Source organism: Channa argus, chromosome 1, assembly GCF_033026475.1.
Source record: "Channa argus isolate prfri chromosome 1, Channa argus male v1.0, whole genome shotgun sequence".
In the NCBI taxonomy this organism is placed as follows: domain Eukaryota; kingdom Metazoa; phylum Chordata; class Actinopteri; order Anabantiformes; family Channidae; genus Channa; species Channa argus.
In genome coordinates this window covers 48,696,240-48,718,355 of record NC_090197.1, presented here as the reverse complement: position 1 = coordinate 48,718,355, position 22,116 = coordinate 48,696,240, and positions in this window count along the sequence as shown.

The window sequence follows — 22,116 nt, the reverse complement described above, 5'->3', positions numbered from 1 at the left end:
TTTTTGTATTTCACAGGCCTGATTTCTAATCTGTCTTGCAGTATCACCGTGACTCAGTTAGCAACATCATTCAAATAAGACTGATTTGAAATGAGTTGACTTCATTTCAGGGCAAACTAACCTAACAACAACCATTCATCAGAAGCTTCATTCACTAATATCCTTTAACGTGAGGCTCTAAATATTGAGGCTCATTTTGAAGCATGTTGACAAGCTTATTTAAAAATGCGTTGTCCTTTCATTTACAAGTGGAAACTTAATGCCATTTTTCATATCACACACAGGCCCTGAATGTGGTGTGCCGTCCCGCCTCCCTGTATTTGTGTGTACCGAAGTTTAGGTGGTATCTATATGTGTTTCTGTGTGTGTCTGGTCTGAATACAAGTGACCTTTAATGAGTTAAGGGGATCCCAGTACTGCTTTCCCAGACACTCACTGACCTTTCAGCCCAGACGGACAAAGGGGAGGCGTGCATGTTTCCGTTTGTGTGAACTCCAGTGTTGATTTTGGCACCCGATTTTGATTTAGTTTTTGTCTTTTGACCAAATATCATGCACATTTATGTCAAACTGATGGAACTTATGTCTTTTCATTGGTGACATATTTTTTTGTATTTAACTCCTGAGAGCTGTCACCATCTTTGTTTTTAGTGAATTCCCATAGTTACAAGTGGTATCTGTGTGTATTTATTTAGTTAACATGTATGGGATGTTCAGAGGGTTTACTACCTGATACCCTTCATGGTGGGATAAGCTTTGAAAAATATTTCTACTAGAAATTTTGATAAAAAATTGCCTACAGTAGCTTTAAGGACTTTTGACCCATATGTGCTCTGAAAGTAGTACTTCACATATAAAACAAACCTCTAAATTCTTGAAATTGAACAAAACCCGAGAAAGAGATGTTACCACAGGGCGACTGTGGCGCAGGAAGGTAGAGTGGTTGTCCACCAGGTTCAATCCCCAGCTTCTTCGGTCACATGTTGAAGTGTCCTTGAACAAGACACTGAACTCCAACTTAGTTGCTCCCGGTGAGTGTTGGCCAGCTGCATAGCGCCTCCCCCATCGGTGTATGAGTGTCTGTGTGAGTGTGAATAAGTGAAGAAGAAGCAGTGGAAAGCACTTTGAGCACCATTTACAACAGCTGTTTGGAAGTGTTCTGAAGTGTGATATGACTGAAAGCTCCAGAACAGTTTAGGATTATAAAGGATTACATCTAAATAAAGGTGACATAACCAGAGATCTGGCTTTTTATGAAGTCTGTAAGTCAATGGCAATGATTATTTCAAACCCACCTTCCAAATATTCGATTCTTTCCAAAAGCTCCAACCATGTGACTGAGGTTTCTTATTGAATGAACACAACATCACTTTGTAACATTGATGTCACTGTGTCATATCACATCGTATGAAACATTAATTTAGACGCAAAACAAAGGACAATGCATCACTGTCCAAGCGTCTGTGCATTCAGTCGGCAAGTGTGAATGCTTTTGGCAGGACTTTCTTCCCTTTAAAATGAGCTCGGGGAGGGCCAGCTTCCGCAACCTTCCTCCCTCTCTCCCTCCCTCCCTCTGTCTCTCCCCTCTTTCTTTCTTTATGTGAAACGCCTCAAGCCTCCGCGGTGCTGAACTGTCTCTAATCGATTTGTCTGTGAAGGCAAAGCGTCACACTCAGAGTACCACAATGCAATTCACTCTCTCTTAGTGACATTACACCCCCCACCCCGTACACCTAGAGGACCTCAAGTGATGCTGAGAGACTCTTCTGCTGGAGAAAAGAATAGAAGGACACTTCAATCCACATATAGCTATAATGTAGCACCATTACTAATACTTATGTTGTCACTATTGGTATCACTTCTTAGCAGTGATGTCACAACTAAATTCCGGTTTCTCTTCCAAGGATAGAAAGGAGTTTATGCACATTTAAACATATGTCCACCAAAAACCTAATTGCAGCATGAAGCAGAGCTTTTTTGTTTTTATCATTTGGTGGAACAATAAAAAAGTTTGAGAGCATTAAACAAGCATCCAGTTTACTGGTTGGCAGATGTGCAATTTGAAAACCTGCAGTAGGGACAGTCTGTGTGGACAAACAACTTGAGTTATGCAAAGAGTCTGTTTGGACCCTGTTGGACTGTGCAAAAGAAGCCAAATGGCTACAGCACATGCCACGTAACCACAATGTCTCAGGGTTGAATCTGGCTGGGGGCCTTTCCTGCATGTCTTTCCCCCTCTCTTCCCCCATCTTTTCCTGTTCGTCTTTTCACTTGATCCCAAATAAAAGCTCCCCACAAAATACCACAAGATTAAATAAAAATAATAAACAAGATTGGCACTTTTGAAAGATAAGCACAATGGAAAAGGACCCAAAGCCAGAGGGGGGGGAAAAAAAAATGGAAAACAGAATTCAGTTAATCAGTAACATTCATATTTATTCACATCTTAAACGAGTATGTCCTTTGCCTTTGATGTGTGTGTCTGTGGGTGTTAAGGTCAATGGGTAATTACAATACCCCTGTACCAGCTCTTTAAAAAGTGTTACCGCAACACACTGGTGCTAATCTGTGTTGGTATCATGCTGAGTTGCACAAAGCCAACACTGACCTGCTGTGTGCAGCCTGACCCAGCATCTGTATGCTTCTGTTTGTGGCTCCCCGCTGTGTGTGCATGCATGTGTATATGTGTGCGTGCGAGGGGGTGGAAGAATGAAGGTGTGCGGCTGCTTGAGAGGAAGTGTGTTTAGTGTGTATCGAGCACATACCTGATGGGCAGTATCTCCCATTTCACAGTAAGGTCACAGATGGAACTGCTGAGTATTATATCTTAAACCCCATTTTATTTATTTCCCTTTACCCATAACCATGCACACAAAACAGAATAGTTATTATATTTGGGCTTAACCTCAGAACGTATATTTATATAGTTACTATAGTTGCTATAGCTTTGGCCTCCAGTACTACTGTGAGATATTTTTCTAGACTAGACTACTGTAATCTCTACCACTAGGATTACCTAATAATTACCTAAAAAGCCTCCAGTTAATCTCCAAAGTGCTGCAGCAGCTACTGACTGGAATGGGCAAGAGAAACGAGAATTTGCCTGTCTCAATTGGCTCCCTGTGAACAAAACCCTTAATGGTTAACCCTCCATCGTATCTTAAAAGTCCTCGTAGTACACTTTTATCCCAATAGGACATTCTGCTCTCAGAGTGGACATTCTACTTGGGGTTCATAGATTTGCAAAAGAGGAATGGAAGCTGAGCCCTTAGCTGTCAAACTCCTATCCGTTCAAACTACCTCCCAGCTCGTGTTTGGGAGTCAGACACCCTCTCTATATTTTCTTTTACAGTTGGTCTTCATGGCCGCCAGTTCTTTGATACTGGCTTGATGTGTCTTGCCCCTTAGACTGCCGGGGGACCTCCCCTGATGCACTGAGCTCCTCTCTTCTATCATGTATTCTGTAAATGCATTTACATGCCACTATTGCATCTGATTAACTTTGGCTCCTCTCCGTTTCCAACTCTCTGTACCTTTCTGCAGGTATCCCCAGACCATTCTCGTTTCCGGGACGTCAAAAAGAGTTGCTTTGACCTGTCCGTCCTGTGCTACATACTAAGGCTTAGGTAACCCCTTTGCACGGGTGATCTATGCTCTGAGGTTTCAGCTTTTATATCACTTTCACTAGAGTCAAACCCAGGTTTACTAGGTTAGGCTTACTATGATAAAGAAGTAACTGTGTCCTGTGTCACTGTATTTAGGATTTTGTTTTTATGTAATTTACCTTGTAAGTTAAATTTGCCCTGATCTTTTTGTGCCCAACCCAAACCGATGTTTTCTCTTAACGTAACCTTAAACTGAAGTCGTTAGCCCAAACCCCTAACGCAGGTTTTGTGAGTATCTCCTTCTTGTAGTGTCAAAAGCTGACACACCTGGAGCGTCCAATAGCCATGCCAAAGCGTACCTGCAGTGTCAATACCAGATGCCATTGTTCCCAGGGCGTCAAATAGTGGCGCTCCTGGAGCGTCCAATGTTAATACCAAAAGGTACCAGTATGTCGAAGGATGAACCAAACAGCAATTTTTCCAATGTGCAGTTTCTGGCGCTGGCACCAATCTGTTCAGTGTTTTACTTGTTGCTTGTTATTGCTTCTAGATTCTCACTTAGGGGGGATTTGTTGGGTTTTCTTAACACACATGATTGACCTTATTATGAAAAGGGCCTTGAAATGATGAAAAGTGAAAAGTGAATTTTTGCTTATATAAATCAAAGTGAATATTAAAAAATACTGAACTTTGCATTTGTCCCATTCATGGAAGGGGCATGTAGCCCATCTACAGCTTGGTGTGTGACAGTCTTCACATCTATTGTACCTTGCAGTCTTTCAAGCACCCGGACATTTAAACCTCTCAATACAACATCCTCTAACCCCTTTATATCACTCTCAAACTAACAAACAAGATAAAATGTGAAATAAGCTCAAAAATTGTAAATATCTTAACATGACAACATTGGTTATGCTTAGGCAAGATAGATTAACTTTCTGCATTTGTTATATGTATACACATAAGAAATGTCAAATGTTGTAATGTTGAATTACAATAGGATTGATTTCAATTTGAAATTCTGTTCATATTGCACATAAATACATGTATATATTAAGGACTAATTTGAAGATGCCACAAAACAAACATACTGCTATTGTCTAGAACCCATATGTTTCCCATTTCCTTGTTCTCTTTATATGGGAATCATTTTTCTTGAGCTGGTCACTTTTTCTTCTGTTAAGTGCAGGTGTTGGGTAGTAGCACACAGGGCTTTGTCAGGATCTGCAAACTATTTTTAAGGTTTGTTTTAACCTACTTAGGTGCAAAATACATGTGGTGCTCCAACACATGCAACTGTATAGATGTGGCTTACAACGGAAATTACGAAAGAAGATCGAAAGGTCCAAGAATAAGGTCGAAGTTCATGCACTTTGAAACTGAAGTGAAACATTTTAGTGCTCTTCATTTGCACCGTGAGGTATTGTTAGCAGGCCTGCAGTGCAACAACACAATGCCATGTGAGAGATGTTGTGCAGTAATGAAGTGATGGAAAAGAACAAGAGGGAAACGGAAAGATGGACGTGACAGGGAAAGAAAGTTCGAGAAACCTGCACACAAAGCCACAAATAAAGAAGGATGAGGTGAAAGACAGAAAAAAGAAAGAGAATGGAGGTAGACGAAGAGCCTTTAATTGCTTGCAGGGAGCATGACAATTGAGAGGAGAGTAGAGGGAGGAAAATCTCCAGTAGTATTGATCAGTCCACCTCTTCCATTTCAGTCGCCTCCAACCCCCTCCTGTGTCTCCCCCTTCACCCAATTTGCACCCGTAATTTAGATTGGAGTGTGTTTGTGTTTGTGTGCGCTTGCATATGTGTGTGTGTGTGTGTGTGTGTGTGTGTGTGTACGTTGAGGCTATTTTGCACAGTGTTTGTCCTTCACTGTGTGCCTACATGTCTTTTGTATTCATTTACTTGTTAATGTGCCTGTCTATCACGTGTCAGTGCAGAGGAACAACCGTACTGCCAGAAATTGTGCAAGTGAACGGAGTGGACGTTAACTGTGTTTGTTGCTTGTGTGCTGATGTGTGTTTATGAAATTTCAAGTGCCGATTTTGTCACTGATGAACTATGTTAGAAGTATGTGTGCAATCAGGTGTTTGTTCTACGGGGCGCAGGGGAAAAGAGCTTATGTGTGTGTTATCCGTAGCAGGTGACAGGCAGGGTGAGGACGGCAGTGGGGGGTATGATTCCTGATCGATCTCACTCCCTGAACCTCCTACTGGTCCTAATAAGACCGTCCTCATAATGGCATCAACAAGCCCATCCCCCCCACACAAAGCTTCATACAAAGAAGAAAAAAAAAACACAGAAATGCAAAAATCTCAAAGAACATTTATTCAGTGTCCTGTACATGTGCAGCCAGAAATTGCATCTTCGGATTTGTAGAAATGCCTGAATAATAGCTGTTCTCACACACTGTGTTGGCTGAGGGTGGGGGTCACCATCAAGGCTACAACCTTCCACCCCTGTTTCAGTCCCCAGACTAAATCAATTCCTAACCAGACAGACATCCCCACACACCCTCCCTCACCATGTCTTCACCAAACACAATGACCAGAGCCCCGCTGGTTCAGCAAACAATAGGAGGGACTGCCAGATCCCTAAAGAAACTGTGTGTGCGATTGCGTGTGTGCATGTTAGGGTCTGCGTGACAAAGTTGAAAAAGGTCAAAGGCAGTATGTCTGTTAGTGAGGCACTTAAAACCAACAGACCAGTACAATGTTCTGACTAGAAGCTCGAATTCAGTTTTGCTCACCTGGTACTGGCATGCGAGAAAGGTCCAAGTATGCTATCTGGGCACACGCTGATCACAGTTTGTTAGGTACGAATATCCAGAGTTCCCAGAGGATGTCTTCCAATGCTTTTCTTGACATCCTGACATTTCATCTTTCAGCATTGCTAGGTAACATTTTCTCCATGCCAACACATTTCACTATTTTCAGCAAATTTCAATGAAAAGACTGAACATTTCAAATCTCCATGATGGAATGATCCGTGGACCTTTTTTCTTTAGGACAAGCATCAGTTAAATTGTGTCGATACATGTTAATTGGGCTGCACTCACCCATTTGCACTCACAGTCACACACAGATGCTAAGCTATGTAGCTGGCCAACACCCACTGGGAGCAGCTGAGTTGGGGTTCAGTGTCTTGCTCAAGGACACTTCCACATGTGACTGGAGGAGCCAGGGATCAAACCAACAACTGCGGGATTGGTGGACAACTGCTCTAGCTTCCTGCCCCACAGTCGCCCATAAAACACCAAAGTATAATGGACTGGCCACACAAAGGTAATTAAGGTGCTGGACCCAGTTCAGACATGTCACAACTTTCCTTGTGGTGCATTCTTTATGGAAAAACATTAGCTTTGCAACTTAAAACTTCTTGATTTTAAAACAGCAAATCGGTAAGTATGTAGGGACTGTAAATATTGCCTGCCACCCCTAGACCTATCCTAGACCTATCCTAGACCTATCCTAGACTTATCCTTGCAACATTGGTCTGATCCACTGCTTTAGATAAATATCTCAGCAAATATAAGAAAGACCAAATTTTGATGATGCATTTAAACACCATGGACACAAACATACTCCGATAAATAATATAAAGTTATGTCATGCCATGCTACTGGGGCCTGGTGGCTAAATGGGTAGAGCAGCGGGCTGGGATACAAAAGGCTGCAGGATCAAATCACAACCCACCGGGCAAAGCACTGCCCAGCCACCACCAGCAACGTTGGTGCCGGTCCCGAGACTTGATAAAATGGTTCAATTAGCCTAATGACATAAATTGTTCAACCATTTATCCACTTCTAAACAAGACTACAACAAGAAATAAGCCCAAACAATTAGCGGGATCACCAGCTTTGGTTAATAGCCAGGGGAGACTAACATTTCGACCCTTAGGTTTTTCTCAAAGTCACGCTCAATGGATGCACGAGCCGTACTAGGGAAACATCCCACAAACTAAACTGGGTTAGTCTCAGGTTGGGTTCAGATATGAAAAACAATGTGGTTACTAGTTTCAGGTTGGGTGTGTCCATATGATTTCCTGCTCTGCTACTCACACTGTTAAAGTTGGACAAAATTATGCAGCCTGATTCATACTCTGTAATACAGGTTATGAGGTATAATTGCTCCAGATGTATTTTATTATATCTAATTCACATTGCGAAGTCGTACTATCTTTTTTCTAAGACAATTAGCTGTTTGACATGTGGAAGATAGTTATATTTATGAATTGATTTATATGCAAAGTCCAACAATGTAGCTCTTTGAAAATAAACAAGTAAAATAAATCCAACTGGATAGAAACAACAGATACTCCCCATGTCTCGACAGTGTGCAGGAGTCTACATATTTGATTGGATATTTGAACAGACAGGATCACTCCAGTATGTTGAGGAAGGTTATTACATAACTGTGAAAACTTGCAGTGAAGACTGTATCATCCTGCCCGAGGACAGTGCTGAAATTCCTGAAGATCTACTTCAAATGTCTTCTGTTTCTGAGAGTTTTGATTATAATAATTTAAACTTTTCTACTATGAATAGAGAAACAGATCCAGGGTAAACACAGAATCTGTCTTGGTGTTTTCATCATTTATGTATTCATTTCAATGTAGAAATGATTCAAATAAGAAATAATGTACTGTACTTTGACCCACTAGCCATCAGCAGCCTAACATTAAAAACATTTTAATTTTAGTATTGGTGTCGAATATTCATAGTATTAAACCTCAGTGTGCAGAGGTGTAGTGATCTAACTTTCTGACGTGCTAATATGAACAATATTATGTAATAAAGGAAGTGGTATTTGATTTTCTGTATTTTTGTTGTTGTCACAAATCATTCAGAGACTAAAGCCCTACTCATGTCCAAAAACTATTAAGGACTGACACTGGGTGTTTTGATATATTGTCTTCTAATACTGCTGATACTAATCCAATACTAATGTAGCTATAACAAAATTTCACTAAATATATGAAATGTCTTCATTTGTGCTTAAATGTACTCTAGGTTATTATCGAATTTTTACCTAAATCTAGATTAACTAAATCAAACAAAGACCACATGAAGTTATAACTACAACACCAGGTGGACACCAGGTCATGCAGTCATGGGTTCACACAATAGCCCACCCGCCCACTGCACTCTGCCATCAAAAAATGTCTGGTGGTCCCATCGACCCATGTACCTCACTTCTAAGTTGCTTTAGATAAAAAGCATCGGCCAAATGACAAAATGTAAATGTAAATACAGGAATACATTCCTGACCTAAATAACATATAGTAGATGTGAAGCACTGGCTTCACTGAATACATTTGGACAATGTTTCCCAACAGAGGAGGACAATGCAGCCGTGACTGCCTTAGGTCTGGTATTTCATACTCTGCATTTTGTAGTATTTTGTTTTCACATGGTGATTCTGTGAACTGAGGACTACAAAGAGGGTTTTATTCCCCTTTTCGAGCACCTTTCAGCAGCCTCTTTAAAACAATTTGGCACAGTTAAACCATGCAGTACCTGACCGCCCTGCTCAAATTGTTTATTTGACTTGCTGCTGAGAGTATTGCTATGTGTCTGAATGTGTGCATAAACACCCATTGGCACTGTGTATGTGTGTTCTTAAATAAATATATACATGTGCATTCAAGCTTGCACAACCATGTGTGTGTGTGTGTGTGTTCACAGTGGCGTTAGGCCTTGCTTCCTTCCTTCCTGTTCAAGGGGACCTGGTCCCTTTACCCACCAACGCTTCTCTCCTCTGGGATGGCAGTTTCAGTGTGTGTGTGTGTGTGTGTGTGTGTGTGTGTGTTTGACACTTGGCTGAGCAGAGTGGTCCTAAAGGACTAGTCTAGTTCCTGATTCTCAGAAACAGACACACACCTGCATCATCACACCAGAGCAAAACACGCCAGCTAGAACCCTGTGATACACAATGACGCATTCTTCCTGTCACACCAGTCCTTTACCTCCTTTCTTTTATTTATCCCTTTTCTTCACCAGAAGTGTTTTCATCTCTCAACCCTTCTCAGTTACTAAGTGATGAAGTTACGTCCCTCTCTCGTGCACACACAATAACAAAACAATCAACACACACCTACTCTCCTTCCCTGTTTTTCTGTCCGCCTCTCTCTCTCTCTCTCTCTCTCTCTCACACACACACACACACATGCACAGACACACACACACACTTTGCAAATTGGGTTTCCATAGGAGCACAGGGATGGTTTCAATATTGCATCATTGGGATGCGGTGTGGCTATGTTTGGGGTCAGAGCGCTATCATGTTGCCAATCAGCAAGGCAGCTCAGAGCCCTCATCAGCTTTTGATTGCATTTAGAATGGCTAATTAAATAAAATATGACATTATGTAAATGTCTGTGTCTCTGCCATATGGCCCCAGGCATTACCCCCCCCCCACCCCCATCCTGCCCTGCCAGCACACCAGGGGCAACAAAGTGCAAAGTATGTGAAGTGTGTAAGTGTGTGTGTGTGTGTGTCTGTGTGTGCATGTATCTCAATGCATGAGCGTTCAGACTGTGTGAACAAACTAGGGGCGAGCTGACCAAACATGGGCTTCCTTGACCTCTTTATGAGGATTGTGTCTGATTGATTTGCCTTTATTTTCTCTTTCTTTTCTTTCTATAAAACTCAAATGCTTGACTCACCGCAAGGAGGAGAACACTGGCAGAGCAAAAGTATGCCAGTAATGTAGAGGCAGTGCAACTGAGATGGTGTTTCACACTTTTGAGGAGAAGAAAACGTTGCAAATGTTGCAGTCTCCTGCTCTGTGGGTTTGGTGTCTGCATGCCACCTTACAATAATTAGGAGGTATGTGACCAGCCAAAAAGACACCTCTGCACACTGCCTGACAGCTGTTGAGACATCTTACTTGGCCGTGGGGTGCAAAGACAATAACTGTGACTGGAGTCCATATGAATTACTACGATCTATCCCCCTCACAGCACTCACAGAGATCTGGAGAGATCAGAAATCTTCCTACAAGAAGATTGTGGATCACCAGAATCAATCATCTAACTTATGGCAAACCCTCTTGACTATGCTTAGTCCTGGCTGGCTGGACCACTACCCAATACAACCTGGTTGCAAAGACAAAGAGGATTAGGGTTAGGTGGTAAATCCAGAAACATCCAAACAGAGACAAATTTTCATGAAAACTTTACAAGTTGACCATCTTGTCCAACGGCAAACCAGTCAGTTGTCATAATGTCGACAGTGTGTTATGTGGAATAACTAGAACAGGCTGAATAACAAATGTCATTTCTAAAAGCTTCAAGACATCTTACCAATTCTATTGCATGCTCCATGGTTTTTTATCAATGTATTTATTTTGATGCAGATTTGAGCACATGGAGAGATTCGGAATTGCTAACAGTGCACGTTTTCATGCCAGTTCTATTATTTTTGTCCTGATCCCCACCTGCTTTTTCCTTTTCCACCATCTTTTTACTTTCCACTGCATAGTGTTTGAGGGTAGCTCATTTTTTTATTTTGAAAAACATACTTAACGTAACCACGGCCAATGATAAGTGAGATATGAACTGATTTTAATTCATGAGGTTTTGCCTAAGTGCATGTAAGTTTCAGTCAGGAAACCATCTTCACTACTCCCTGATTGTGCGAACCGAATACAGTGTAATAAGTAATATATACTGTATGTGTGTGTGTGTGTGTCTAGGGGGTTACTGCCTGTCCCAGCGATAAGGTATTTGGAGCAGGCACCACTGTTGCCAGGCCAGTCACACATACAGATAAGAGCAGATAAGATTCACTAGAAGAACAGCTGCAGGCTCGACACAACACTAACCCTCAGCGCACAGTACTGTGTGTTTTTTAAGCAATTGTTTTCACGTGTGTTGCTGTGGACATTCAGACCTGTAAAATGTATGTTTTGTACTTGTGTGTATGGGAGCAGTCATTTGCACACGGGCGTGTGAGTGTGCATCTTAACAGAAGATTAACAATCGTTTTATTGTTTTTTACGTTCTAAAATTCCGAGCTGCCGAGTAAAACTTGCAGCGGAGTCTTACAAATGTTCCCACGCAACCGATTGTTTTCCCAGAAACGATCCGGTCTTGCAGCGTAACCTTCAGTTTTATTTCGTTTGTTATGGTTTTGTTTGGGCACTCGCGGCATTTGGGAAAGTTTGGGGAAAGGTTACGTTCTGGGGCAAATAGAACAACAACCAACATTTCACATACAAGTGGTTTATAAAGCTTCCAACAAAACCACAATCTTTATCTACCCTTAACTATAGTGTTTACGTTGCCTAAACCAAACCATTGATTGGACTACAGAGACAAAGTTTGGTCTGTGGTGCAATGATCCCCCACCATCTACCCCGTCCACCTCCCTCTTATTGGCTTTTCCTTAATAAGTGTAGCCCTTTACTCATCCAAAAGATACATTACAAAGAAATTACAATAATGTGATTATAATGTGATTTTTTTTTTCACTAATGATTTAGTTACTCTGCTGTAGTTATGTTTTAATTAATTAAAATTAATACTTTGAATTACAGGTTTTAAGGGTTTTATATAAATGAAACCAGACAAACCGTAACAGCTAATATAACCTTATCACTTCATCTTGCCACTTAGATGTGGTGACCGATGAGGATGATGAAGATGACAGTGATATAGACATAGACCTGAGACACCTTAGTCTCTCTCCCATTTGGAAAAGGAAGCATTGAGACGGCTGCAAAATGCAACCTCAGCCTGACTAAAAAAAAATGCTGTTGTCATTTTCTATCATAATCAATGGCGAAGGAGTAATACAAACCATCCACAGCCTCTTAGCATTTCTGCTGGCCGCCTTTTGGTGACAACACGATTCCTGGTATTTTGCGGTATTTCTAAAGCCATTCATTGCTATTTTTATCTCCCATTTCCACATGCTCCCGACCCTTATGCTAAGGTAGACAAATCGTGTCGTAGCTCTGTGCTAATCAGAGAAATGAGAAACGTAACAATCCAGCAAAAGCTAATTTCCTATTGACACGTGGGTTTAGCTGCTGTTATATACATGATCCTAAAAATAAAAACGAATTATAATTTGTAATATGGAATTTTAATAATTGAGCCGACAACAAAAGTTCTGTTAATGTGTAGTATATTTAACGCACACTTAGGCTATAAACTAGTTATTACCTACCCATTAATTCATTCATTATTTCCAAGTCTAATCTCAAGTAAGTCATCATTATCTAGTCAGCAATTCAAAGCTAATCACAGGCTTTTCATTAATGATTCATTTATTAACAGGTTGTTCTTGATTCATTCCTCACATTTTTGTGTCGCACATTGTAAAGTGTTAGCAGCAGGAGGGAAACGTATGTGTGTTAAATTACTACTTTGCCTTCTCTCCACTTCCTTTCCTTCTTTTAGTCACGTTTTCTTTCATTTTTCATAACCCATAGTCGCTGTCTCTCTCTCTTTCCTCCCTGTCCATACACCATAACCAGACCACAGAAGGGGCTGCTGCAAAGCAAGAGGGGTTGTGGTTGGCACACATACGCCCAGAGGGTCCCAGGCCTGTCAGCTCAGTAGTCCCACATCTGGAGCCTCCCGCTGGGCCAGCAGCCCCCTCCAGCCCTCCTTCTTCACCACCACCACCGCTCCCGAGAGAGCACTAAGCATACATACTGTACCACACACACACACACACACACACACACACACACACAGGAAAACTTGTATGCACGTACATATTTGCACACTTCACCACTTCACTTGCTCACACAAACACACACCCATTGGCATACAGAAAGTTCTACGACGACATTCACGCACACACACACACACACAGATAACTGTGATCCTATGTAAGTTCACTATTAACACACCTACTGACGTGCATGCATCACACACCCAAACGCCCACTCACACACAATTAACTGGCACACACATTAAATCCCACAACATTATGCTAATGTACAGCCAGTGGCAAAGGATGGCGCTCTGCACGGCCACATGCCAAAGACCCTCTCATTTTTACAAGATTAACCATGAAGAAAGACAGAGAGGGAGACCGATTCTGCTCCAATTCGGCTCCATGTGATGCTTCATAAGACTTTGAAACATCCACTAATACAAATGGCCACAGTGAGAACAACAGCACGCCGGACTGTTACTGCACCAGTAGACATGTCTGCCTGTAGCATAGAATAATAAAAAGCAGTATTCATCATGTTTAGAGTTTGATTGTTATGGATTTCTGAAGGCCACAGCCAAAATATACCAAAACAGTTGTTGAGAACCCAGAAGGATACGTACTTCTACTTCAGTGTTTTCCTCTGCCTTTTGTGATTATTCTAATCTTCATTAATGCCATTTCACAGTCGATCAAAACCCATAGGCCTCGAGTTTCCGTCTAAAAATCCTCCACATTTAAACTCTTTCAAAGCTGATTTCTGCTTTACTAAGGCAGGTAAACTTACCCTAGTGATAGCTGGAATGTTCTTCATTTTTTGTTGTTGTAGAAACCTTCTGGAACACTGTGTTTGCCATCATGGAACAGAAAATTCTACAGTTAACTATAAAAAACGCATCACCTTTGTGCCACATGACCTTTTGCTTGGAAAAGAGTTTGTTCTAACTAGTAATGGTGACCATAATCACTACAACAGGATAAAGACCACTAGGACACCTCTCATATTGAACTTGCTTCTTTTGGTTCTAGCTAGAATAATACATGTAAACAAATGCCATTAAACTTCCTTCTGATTCTCCTATCAAAATATCTCTCAACTTCTAGCAGAAAAACGCTAAACTCTAGATGACGTCACTTGAAGGGAACCTCCAGTTCAGATTAGATCATCTCGTTGCTCATATTATGGAGTTTTGCAATCATGGTTGACATGCTTTTCCAGACATCCTAAAGAAAACATCATCTGAACTCCGAATGATGAAAAACTTCCTCTGGAGCTTTTCAGCTAGAAACAGAGAAATATAGTAATATAGGGAAGTCGGAAGGAAGTTCAAAGGCATTAATATACATTTACACCCTAAACTAAAGCCATTGAAAACAAGTTTTCAAATAACTTCCTGAAACATCCCTTATAATTGTTAAGAGAAAAAGAAAATTAATTTATAAACATACAGCTGTATTCCTTAGAGTTTCCAGAAAAGCCAAATGATGATACGGGAATTGTTGACTTTTTCTTAGAGAGGATCATTTTTTGGTCTTTTTTTAGTCTTTCCGTAACCTTAGCCAAATACTGCGTGTCTGACCACAACCATAAAAAAAATGTTTAATAAAGCAGTAGTCAGACAAACTGCCAGGGAAGATTTATTGATTTGCAGTAGTGATCCTATGCTTTAGTGGAGGCCGGGCAAAAATGCCCACTGAGGCCCCTGTGGTGGTTACAAGGGGCCCAACCAAGGAGGTTTTAGGGTAGTGGCAGTGCACCGTACATGTTTAAGGGGATTCATAGTTCTCATTGCAAAACTTTTCCTCAAATTTTTTTGGGGGGGGGATCCTAAATTTCTCTCCTCATGATATACCTGTGCTGATTTTTTCAATTTCAGTGTATTTGCGACTTGACATTTACTTAAATATCAGCATTTCTATGTTTCCTAAAAATATATTCAAGGTAACTTTAGTTGCATAAAAGGTTAAGAGTTCTGCCCAACACTGACCGAAGAATGTACGATTTTTTTAAGTGTAAAAAAATAATGTAATATATATCAACATATATGTGCTTTACGCAGCAATAAAGAGCAAAAAGTATTATAGGTGCTGTGAGCTCTGATGGTCAAACCTAGACACCTCCATTCATAGCAATACTTGGAGAGCAGAGAGAGCCAGCCGAGGGCCAGAGCACACAAACTCATTGCCAGTCAGTGTGGCGTTGTGTGATGATAATAAGGATAACTTCCTCCAGGATAATGGAGCCGAAGCATATTCAGGCCTCTGTGCACGCTGTCCCCGAGGATGGCCCTGTCTGCTGTGAATATTCTGCATTTAAATGGTCCATTAGAAGCCAAACAAACACAGACAGGCCTCCATACTAATGACCGACGGGGTCCAGGGGTGAGGCAGGGCACCCGCCATGTCTCAGTGTGTGTGTGTGTGTGCGTGGATGCGTGGGAGAGATGCAGACAGTGTGTAGTGGCATAATATGGTTTGTTGGAAACAGACAGGAAGACTTAAAGAGTGTGTATTGGACTGGGGAGGCTGATTGTGTGTGACATGGGTCAGAAGGGTATAGGAGGGTAGGGGTGATGTGGAGTATAGGCTTTCTGGCCAGAGGGGAATCCTCTTCTCAATCCCAGTGGGTGTCCATTTGCATGTCTGTCCCATTTGTGTGTGTGTTCGCATGCTCTCACATTATCCATCTTCTGAATATATGTCTTTGTTGGCTTGAATACATTTGAATGTGCATATACTATGTGCATATTGGCTGTCATATTGTCATGTGCTCGTGCACATATTCATCTGCGTGTGTGTGTGAGGGAGACAGAGAGTTGCAGGGGTTATTCTAATAAGGGGATGCTAGTTGTGGGCCCCGGGCCCTGGTCAGCCCTTTGCTCATTACCATTATTAATATTTGAGGAGTAGCCTGTGCAGGGCGGACAGATGCCCTCATCTCTCAGCACTCAGCTTCTTCTGAAATGTGACAGGGCACGTCCTCACCCCCCCCCCCATCTGCTGTTTATCAAAATATGAACACCAAGGAGAGAGGGGCCGAAACTGGGGTGGGGGTGGGAAATGAGCTTTTACTAGGTTTCATTTTGAGCGCTGACATCACAAACAACACCCCTCTGGTGCTAAAGTTAGAATTTTATTAAACAATTGTGCTATGGTGCATTGAGACGGAACTCACTGAAGTTCTCTTTTTTCACGTTGACCAATAGACTGCTTTTGCAGTCTGGGTCCATTTTCTTCAAGCCCTCATTCTTATAGATATAAGCTGTAGGCAGCTGCTAACTTAATAAACCTTTTTAACTCACAATAACAATAATCTGTGCCTAAACCTATAAACATATTCTTACCGACTCTGAATGCAAATGCACCATTTGTAAAATTTGCTTCCCATTAATTTGAACTAAGCATTTGCCATTAGCAGGATTAAACCATAGCATTGGTTTATTTCATTGGCTAACTTGGATGGACCATATGGACCATGGACCATATGCTTCAAAATCATTGGTTCAGTTGCACCTGTTATCCAATCATGCAGGGATTCGTAGCTGTTATTATGCTGATGCATCGCTTGCAAATGCTATTAGTTAAATTGACAAACTCTTTAGAATTATGCTCTATTTCTGCATAAATATGATCTAAAACGTGATCAGAGTTTCATATAGGTCCTCAATCTAAATAAATGGAACCTAATTACACAAACGAGAGAAATGGATGCTGGTGTGGTAGATGAAGTGTGTAGATGTGTGTCATGGCTCTAACAAAGGTGATTTCTGAAAAACCATAGAGTTGTTTATGCTCCCAAAGCTTAAAAAAATGGTTAGAAAATAACTTCTATAGAGTTTGAACTTCACCAGTAGAGGGATATTATTTTATTTATTATTTTATTGCTGTGACTTTCTTGGAGTTTTTGCCTTAAATGCACAGCCACATAAACTTTTTACTATAAGGGCCGTGACACAACAAGCCCAACGTGTTTTACAAAGGACACATGTAGATGGACATTGTCATTTTTCACCTTCATCTCATCTGAATATTGCAATAAGAAAATATTTGGACACATGAGGCCACGGAAACGTTGGACTTTGTCAGCTCGGCGTGTCTCTGCCCTAAGGATGTCCATTCACAGAAGCCAAAACTCTAAAGGTCCTGGAACGAAAAGTTGAGTTTGGTGATGACTTAGTTCTCTTCCACACCGTATCCACAGAAAGCATGTCAGCCAGGTGTAGGTGTGAAAAGAAGGACATATTTAAACTCATATTTAAAAACTTTTAAATATGATTGTCTTTGGAGGCATCAGTTATAAACAATTCAGAAGTTGATCATGTCTTTTTTTTTCCTATCAGTCTGACAAGAATTATTATTATTGCATTATGTATTTTCCATTTCCATTGCTAATCTTGATCTATCCAGGGAGCCGGTTGAGGATAGAGCTGTATGCACTCTGCTAACCATATTCATAGATCACGTGAAAAAAGACAGACAGACACAAGAAGAGAGACAGACAGAGAAGACAGAGAACTGTTGTTTGCGCTATTAATTGCTAGAAACAAAAGCGGCAGTTCTTCAAACAAGCACTCAGTCCTTCGTGATGTATTTGCATATTCATGAGAGGAGAAGTCGTTTTTTTTTTTTTTGGTCTCTGTTGTTCGTGGGGTGGGGGGGGGGGGGGGGGGGGGTGGATTTGTGAGGGTTATTTGTTTCTTGTGACATTCTGGGTGTTTCTTTTACTTCAGCGCCAGCCACCTAAAACAGGTTAACATGTCCCACAGTCACACACATACACAGGATAATTCCAATATTTTGGACTATCCTTGGTGCCCTTGAATGGATTTGATTAAATTTTATGAATACAGAGTTGTCTTTCACACAAACACATGCATATAGTGTAAACAGAAAGGATTTGATGCACAAGGTGATTGCACCCACACCCATGCACATGTTATTACAGTTGCAGTTCAACTGTACGATTCGATCGTCTTCTCTTTATTTTGTATGTTCCTATCTGATTACATCTCTATCATAAAAAAGCATATGCACAATAGACAGACATTAAAGTTCTGTACACACAGAAACACCGACACACACACACACAGAAATTACAATAGACAAACAAAGTAAGACAGCAAAGTAACAAAACGCTGCAGCAGCAGCAGAAACAAACGGGCAACAAAGCCGAAGCGTGTTATTAATGGCGCATTGTCGAGTGAGGTGTTTATTTTTGATACGTGTGCTAGTTAATGCCAGCAAACATTCTCCATGTTATACGCGGGGCCAAAACAACACGCTCAGGGACCGCGCTGAGCCAAACAAATGATGTCTTTTTTTAGTTAATCATATATTTGTACAAGGAGGAGGGAGGGAAAAGTGCAGAGTGGGATGATCTGGCATTGAATGCATTAGGATTTGGAATGTGGAAATGAGAAAAGAAAGACTTGTGGAGAAATGTATAGTTGTAATGTACAAGTCTTTGTCAGCAAAGGTCATCATTTGGTCTAAAGGAAGCAAATGCACATTTCATTTTGTTTGGTTTCATGAAAAGCAAAGAAAAAGCGACCACTTTTAGACCTATTAGTTAATTTTCTGTTTAAATATCAATTATCTGTTTAAATATTATGTAAAAAAAATTCAGAGATATTTGCTTCTCAACATTTTTAACAGAATTGGCCTGAAGTGGCCTGAAAATTCAAAGTATACAATATAAGTTGAATCAACCGAAAATGAACATAACTTATTACATGATGTTAAAAGTTTAGTTGATTCAACCAAAGTTGTGTGTGACTTGTAATATGCAGGTATCCTATAGTATATGTATTGCAGTGGTTCCTATTCTTTTTAGTGTGGGAAGTTACTTTTTATACTTTTTATCCCTTAATCACAAAAAAAGCAAAAATAAATAGAGGAAAGTCTGAATAAACTAGGGTTTTTTTTTTTGTCTTTCTTGTCTTTAATACTTATTATATTATTTCGAAATGTTGTATGTTATCTTCCTGTAGATTTCAGTTTACAATTTTACATAAATATGATTCCTTGCTGAACATCAAACCAAAGGTGTGTAGTTGAAATCACCAGGATATCACGTGGTTACATTTACACAGCAGTTTGAGGCCCAAATGAATATTTAAATATCCAAAAACCAATTATTAATCAAAGCATCAAAGGTTAGAGAAAAGTTTTTAAAAAGCCACTTATGGTCTAACTGTACTGTATATACAATTTATTTTCTGCATGTGTGCAGCAGAATGATGTTTTAGCCTTATCGCTGTTTATTCTTAGAGTCTCAAACTAAGACCTAAAGCTCCTGCCGTTCAAACGGGGAACCTTCCCCGCGGCTGTGAGATCCTGCCTCCCAACACGTCAATCTCCACTCTGCCCCGGGGCCACGCCGAGTCTGTCCGGGGGCGGGGTTGATATTAGTGGTATCACCAAACCTTTTTCCACCCCTAAGTTGTTTATTTTCATTTTAAGCTGACATTTTATTACAGCAATGTACAGATTGTCTGATCCTTAGCCAGAAATGAAGAAAAAAATAAAAACATCTCTCCTCACACAGTTGTCAGCTAGAGGCTAAAAAGGGCGAATTTGAGGTTTGATGAAATTGAAGACCATAATGATCACTATAGCATCTGTATGGCTATGTATGTGTGTGTTTGGGGCACTGTGTGTGGTTTGATGGGTTCTGTGTGTTCTGATTACAAACTCACAGTCAATTTGGGTTTCGTTGCCAGTTCTTGATTAGTCACAGCATTTTGTGGTTTCACATCGTTCACATTTCAGTATTTCCTGTTTTTAGACAGAATAAAAAAAACTGAAAATATCATCTAAGAAAATGTTTCAGATATACAGTAAACAGTATTTTCTTTGGCTCGGAATCATACTGAAAGTGTTTATTCTTATTTCATTTTAGTTTCGGAGATATATCAAATTTGTTTGTTTGTTTTTGGGGACCACTTTCTTGCCTCAATTTTAACCATATCATAGTCACCACCTGTATATATTGTTGAATGTTTCCCACGCAAATTAATTGCAAATTCAAACCGAATTCCCAAAGCAATACTAAACAATTTAGAAAAAGTGTGGATAAGGAGGTCAACATAACAGAGAGTTTAACTCTGGACCCACGGTAATGCAACAAACAAAAGTTGTGTTCTGTCTGTTGCCATTTTTGTGCCATTGTTATGATGGCAGCCATCGTGTGGATGCCTAGCAATCAAAGATTCAAGATTCAAAGATTCAAAGATTCAAAGATTCAAAGATTCAAGATTTAAGATTCAAAGTGTTTATTGTCATATGCACAGATAGAACGTTTCCCTGTACAATGAAATTCTGACTTTGCCCTCCACTCTAAATGTCATACAGTAAGTAAAATGAGAATTGACAAACAATAGAAATAAAATAAAATACAAATAAAATGAAAATAAGAGCAAACAAAATAAGAGCAATAAGGCCATAAAGTGAGGTAGTGCAGTACTGAAAAAAATTAGTGTGCAAATACAAAATGTGATTCATAAACAGTTATGTTATGTTATGTTATGTTATGTTATGTTATGTTATGTTATGTTATGTTATGTTATGTTATGTTATGTTATGTTATGTTCATGGTTGCAAACTCCTGTCAGGTGTTTAGGAGTCTGATGGCAGAGGGGAAGAAAGAGTTCTTCAGCCTTGAGGTTCTGCATTTCACACTTCTGTACCTCCGTCCTGAGGGTAGAAGTGTGAACAGTCCGTGCTGGGGGTGGGAGGGGTCTTTGAGGATGGACGCAGCTCTCCTGTGGACTCTGCGGTGCTAGATGCTCTGCAGAGAGGGCAGTCAACACATATGCTTAGGACACATTCTGTCGCACTTAATAAGTCCTGATCACGTGACTAACTCATAACTCAAAATGAAAAACCAGAGATCTGTCAATAGGAGAAAAGCAAATCCATTATCAGCAGTAAGAACTGCAAAGCCAGAATGAAATTTGCAGAAAGTACCAAGATGCACCACAAAAGTTAAGATTAAAGTTTTATGGAATATGAAAACTTCTACCAAAGTGATAGAAGAGCCACTTTTTACCTATATGGAAAGTGTGGAGGAGGAAAAGATCTGCTCATGATCCGAACCATACAAGCCCTGTTGTTCCAGTACTTTTAGAAGGGAATGTATATTTAGATTGGACTGCATGTAAATGAGTACAAATATTTTGCCCTTAAGGGGCAATTTGATTTACAGTGGGCAATCAAAAGTAATACTGATAATATCAGTAAATGCAATGAGTATTTAAAAACTGACAGTTAAAGCAATTCAGTCATATACACAAATACAAAAACACAAACACACCGATTGATTCGAACTCATTATTATCATTGTTACTGCATCAGCAAAACATGGGAAATGAAGCAAGAGAGGCACGAACCAGATGTCGGAAGGATCAGACGCAATGCTTTTATTTTATTTCAATCATCTGCGTTTTGCTTTTAAAATATAAAAAATTCGAATTTTGAATCAAAAGTGGTAAAATGCATGTGGCTGCATTTGTTTTTGCCTCTGGACTTTCATGTACTACAAGTGCTTTAGTACATGTGTGCAAGCACATGCACATTTGCCTACGATAGTACACACTTAAACACCAGAGTTCAAAGCCATCACAGTGACCCATGTGACCTTGTGAGTGTTAGTCTCAGTTCTGCCACTTAGCCCCCCTCTTTTTTTTCTCAAAGGCAGGCTGATGCTGTCCCTAAACAGCATCAAACACTAGCACAAACTGGCCCCCACCTCCATTTTTTTCTTGTTCATCTCTTCTTCTGCTCAGTGGCAGCTCCCTCCTTCGAAACCATTATCATATCTTCTTTTTTTA